Genomic DNA, 5,683 nt, shown 5'->3' with positions numbered 1-5,683 from the left:
AATGACGTCTAGGTCGGATGAATGTGACCTGAACATTAGGTCACATTTGAATCGTGTAAGTATCGGGCAACCAAGTGGCCTGGGTCGCATTCGAAAAGAATCTGACCTGTGTTGTTCAGACTGTCATGAAAAGATCAGATACAGGTCGCATTACATCAAAAAAAATCAGAATTGGGTCACTTCAGGCTGCAGTGTGAACGCAGTCTTAGACTCAGATCTTTACTAAATTGTTTTGACTTTATCATGATGCCACAAATGGAAGCAGTGTGTTTGAGGTGTTACAACCCATCCCACTTATTTTCTGGTGAACTATTTTGGATTTGGGTCCTGGTGTTCATTTTGTCATAAGTGCAAATAAATTCTGCTATATGTTTGGCTTTGGCTGCATATTTGGACCTTTATGGAGTCCATTAATGGAGAAGCTATTAATGTAATTTATGTCAAAATCCTATTCAGAGGGGACTGAAATTTAATTAACTTCACACAATGTTTCATAAAGACGTAAAGGCTTGAAATATGTTGAAATATTCAATTAACTATTTAATTTAAAAGTTATTTTGTGTAATGTGTTTGTTTGTATTTATGTCAGCACTCCAGGGTTTTGGGTTAGGATTTTTGTTTTCTGCGTTTTTCTGTTTCTTAGTTCATCAGTTCTGTGCTAGTTCATTTTTGTTTCACCCTTCTTGTTCTTTCTAGTTTCATCATTTGATGATAATTATTTCTGTTGGATCTTTCTCATTCTTGTGTTCCTTTATTTCAACCCACATCGTAGTGTTTCTAGTATCTTAGTTATTCTTTTATGTCACAGTCGATGTCTATCCTCCCTTAGTGATTCTAGTTATTTCTTTGTTTAGTCCTTTTAGTTATCCTAGTTTCTGTGTTTTGAGTTTTTATTATTAGCCTTGTTTCTGTTTAGTTCTTTTATAGTTTCTCCTCATGTCTTTGTCTCTTTCTAATTTCTTTTCTTTTCTTTATTCTAAGTTATTTCTATAGTGTTAGAATTATTTCCTGTTCCCCTGTGCCTCTCTCTCTCTCTCTCTCCATTCTCCATTTAGTTAGCTCCTGCTCTAACCACTCACAACGTTATCTGTTTACTCACCAGTCAGGCCACTGCTTCCACAGCCTTCCTCCCAGTATTTAAGCTCCTTTCTCTCTGTCACTAGTCACCAGTTTGTCTTGTTACCTCCCCATTCCTCATCTTGCTCCCTGTGGTTTTCTTGCTGTTCTTCTCGTGTCTCCACTTGGGTTTGTTTTGAATTTTGTGCCAATGGACTTTGAAACTTTTGTAAGTTGACCTTGTCATTTATTAAATCATTCACTCAACGTCTTCTGCCTGCTGCTTTTGGGTCCACTTTAAAGCACATCATGACAATTTAAGGTAAAGGGAAAAAAACATTTATAGGCTAATCAGTCTGGGCTTAATTTACATGTATGTAAAATAATTCAAAGATTCTTATTTCTGGTGGTCATAGAGGAAGAACCAATTTCACACCCTGTTGTTTCAATAAAAAGATGTAAATGTTTTGTGTTTCGGATTCTCCCCCCACCTCTCTTCCTCAGTATGTATGAAGCCTTGGTGGATATTTTGGTGACTACTAATAAAAACCAGATCCAATTTAGTTGACTGTGGAATACATGCAAAAAGAAATATAGCTGCAGGAAAATAAGTAATTAGGATGATGAAGAGAAAATACATGGGAGATGTGTGTGTGTGTGTATGTACATATACAATATATATATATATATATATATATATACACACATCAAGATGTATGCATGTGTCTTCCCCAAAACAATGGGGCAACGGATGCTGCGGCCAAAAGAGGAAGGCATTTTTCTGTTGATCAGAGTTTTATAGATCTGACATCATGGCGATTCCAGCTGTGATTCCTCCTTCCTGCATGAAAATGGGTTAATGCAGCATTCTGTGAATTTTGCCAGTCTCTTTTGCTCTGTATGCAGTTTTGTTCTTCTTGTTCCTCCCATGGCTGTGACAAACACGAGCACTCTGACTTCTGTGGTTTAGAATCAGTTTCATAAGTAGGGTTAGTTGTACAATAGATCACATCCTCTGCATAAACTGTGTTGGCAACATGTTCAGTCAGACAGATACTTCTTTCTCTGCACTAAAATCTTCTATGGCATAAACTTTTTTTATCACCTAGAAGTCCTATCCAAAGTACAATGGTCACATAGGCTTTTAAATCTGATTAAACTTTAAATAAATAAAAAAAAGAGAGAACATGCTCAGACTCAGTTTATGATTAAATGTTGTCCTTCTTCTAGGTTTCTGTGTAAGAGGCCAATAGCCAAGAAACCAATGAGCTGATATAGGGAAACATGAAATAATGTTAGGAAGTATACAAAAACAACAAAAGCCTTTGATGTTCAGATCTTTCTCTGAGCAGTTTAAGGAAATGACTCTCAATCTGCTGTCCATAATGACAGCTTTGTTTCTGACGGTCAAGGGTTCATGGATTTATGTGTTTTGTCAGAGGACCAAAGCTGCTGGGCCACACATGAAGCTTTCACTGATGCCAGATTTAAAGTGGCCTTGCCTATCATGACTAAGAACATCATCTGTCTTTGGATAATCTGGGATTTTTCTGTTTTCTCCTTTTTCATCAAGCTCTGAAATGTAAAGATTGCACATCTGTTGAGGACTTTCCAATTTGTTGTCTGTGACTGTAGCATTCAAAGTAACTTTTTTTTTGTGATCCAAATTTGCTTGACCAAATCCCTCCAATGCCTTACCCAATGTGCTATGCTGTACATACAGATGTAAAACAGTCTTTTGATATAAATAAAACCTGCTGATGCATAGTTGTATGACTATAGAATAATGTTTTCCAATCATCCCTCTTTTTTCTTTTTTTAATATTAGGTGCAGTGCTACGCAATAAAAGATTCTCATTCCCTGGTTTCAATTTTCTCTCCTCAATCTCTTCTTTTCTCTGACATTTTAACCTGTCACCCAGTCTAAGTTGATAACTGGAGATTGTCCAGTCCACATGAGTCTCATAAATATTGAAACTGAAATCAGTAATGATATGGAATGGTGTGTTGCTTCCAACAATATTAGCTCACATAAAGGATGCAGCACACCACTTATCAAAGAGAATGCCTTTCTCTCTGGCAAACTCAACATGTGTTTGTCCAGCAGTTTTCTTTTGCTGTCGAAACTTCTATGAGCTTCTGGGACCAACTCAGAAGCTTGTAAGACTGCGGCTTTAACCAGATCATAATCTAAGCTATCTTTTAAAGGGAGCGCTGTCAACATCTCTTGAGCTTTACCAGAAAACTTACATTGTAACAAAAGAGGCCAGGTTTCCCTAGGCCATTGCAAAGCACCAGCAATGCATTCAAATTCTGCAAAGTATGAATCAACCTCAGATTCTCTGAAAGCAGGTACTAAAGAAATACACTTACTGATGTCGAATGGCATAGCAGACATGGAGGTGGAACCTGATGTGACAGAGGCAGAGGGCGCTTGAATCTGGGCCTCTAGCTCAAGTTTGCACAGCTATATAGTAGCTTTATCGGCCTCCATCTCCAGCCTCCTAATCTCAAGCTCCAGCTAAGCTCTTCTGTCCTGGGCCTTTTCCTCAGTCTCCATCTGGAGACGTGCCAACCGCACCTTCAAACGAGCTCCATCTCGTCCCTCTGAGGTCACAGAAGACAGTGGATCATAGCAAGGGAGTGTACGAGGCATCTTTCCCCGGTCACTCACTGCTGTCTCCACACTAGGACCATCCTTCAGGTCCTCCACAGACGAGCCCTTTTGGCTTGGCACTGCAGCAGTCTCAGGCAGATCGAGCTCCTTGATCACACCAATCGCCATCAACCAATCCACTATCAGAGCCTTTAGGTCACACTCAAGGACCTGTTTGGGGATCTGCAACTGAAAGTGCTCCACAGTTTGCAGCAATTCACACTTGCGGCAGTTATCTATATGTTCAAGGGAGGGTTCAGCTAAAAAGTGCTCCAGACTGAATGAAAATGACATGGTTGCTGGATACAGACAACCCAAAAATGCTCCTCTTCTAACTCTAGACACAGGGAACCTCTGTAACGAGTTATCCCGGACGAGCCCCCACTTATGTTACTTGTTGTCCAGAGAAAACAAGTGGAATGTAAAATTTATTACAAATAAGGGTTTCACAAAACCAAAACACAATACAATTTAACCCAATTAATACAAAAAAACAACAAAAAACAGAGGACTAGCAAACTAAAAAATATTAAGGGCATATTAAATTACATGTTCAAACAAGTCAATATAAAGTAAAACCAAATAACCCAAAAGGGGAAAAAAACACACACATATAGGGAATGCTAAAAGGAGCACCAAGCCTCCCAAACGCGAGCTTCTAGCTTGTGAAATTAAACTAGAGTAAAGTCAAACTGCTCAACTGAACAAGCAAGATCAAAATAGTTCAAGAACTGCTCAAAGAAGGAGAAAACACCAAACATGGGTGACAGCTTCACAAAACCTCTTCCTACTAGTGACCCCACTGGAGGAATGGATTCAGGAGCCTTTTATATGATGCAGGTGGACCTCATCAACGTCTGATTGGCTTGACAATCCTCGGCTGGTCCAATGGTGTAGCTGCTCTCCTGCAGCACTCAGGCAGCCAATCAGGAAGGTGTGCTCTCACAGCTGAACCTGCATAACCAAAGGAGCCTGAACAGCCTCAAGAGGCCAGGAGCCATAGCAACCAATAATAGAACTGATATCCCGCCGCTGTCTGAGAATATTCAGTCTGAACTGTCAGCCTTCGAGAATGTCAATGTTGATGTACAGTGCAGAGAAAAATGCATTCACCCTCTTGGATGTTTTACTCTTTTAATGCTTTTTTACAGAATTTTAATATCTGAGTTTTAATCTACTCACTCTGATTATTAGACAATTCATTTTATTTTTTTTTTCCTATGGGCAATAACACCTACAATAGTACCAACAATAGAAGGGCAGCACATTTGTTCAGAAACTGACATGAAGTTGTTACTATGCATTGATACAATATCTGAAAGTCCATAGGACAATGTAATAGTTTTGTAAGCTTTTGATGGTTTAATAATAAAAGTTCTCATGTGACGTCACGCTTCAGTGAACTTTGTAATTGACTGCCATCTTGGCAGGCAGTTGCTATGGAGCTGCTATAGCAATGATAAACAAACCACAGGGTTAGAACTAGCTCTTGCAAATGTAGCTTATACACAAGAGTAAGAGAGAGGCTACTGGACCTTTTTCTGCTGCTATTTCCCCATTTTCACAATTTTATTTGTGGGGGACCAGTTGCTGGACTTTAGATCAAGGAACTCCCCACCTTCCATTAAAGTATGAGACTATTCACTTTCCTATGAATATTTTGTTTTGTTTTGTCATTAAGAAGCACTGTGTTTCATTGTCCATGTTAAGCTGAATATTCACATAATAGTTGGTAACTATTCTGGCTGAGAGTGAAAAGAGTTTAGAAAAGGATCAGTTTTTAACAGGCGCTTAGGGCAGCCTCGGGTCCTAAGTTTCTGTGTGGAAGAAGAAGTAGAACATAGCAGCCATAGTTTGATGCACGTAAGATTGATGAATGTGTTTTGTGTTTTCAGAAAAAAAGAAAAGTAAAGGAAATGTACAACCACCACATGTCTCGACTTCACTACTGTTCGAGTGTGCAACATATTT

The sequence above is a fragment of the Poecilia latipinna genome, unplaced genomic scaffold (genome assembly GCF_001443285.1).
Source record: "Poecilia latipinna isolate Pla-1442-1.1 unplaced genomic scaffold, P_latipinna-1.0 Scaffold5030, whole genome shotgun sequence".
In the NCBI taxonomy this organism is placed as follows: domain Eukaryota; kingdom Metazoa; phylum Chordata; class Actinopteri; order Cyprinodontiformes; family Poeciliidae; genus Poecilia; species Poecilia latipinna.
This window is presented reverse-complemented; position numbering follows the sequence as displayed.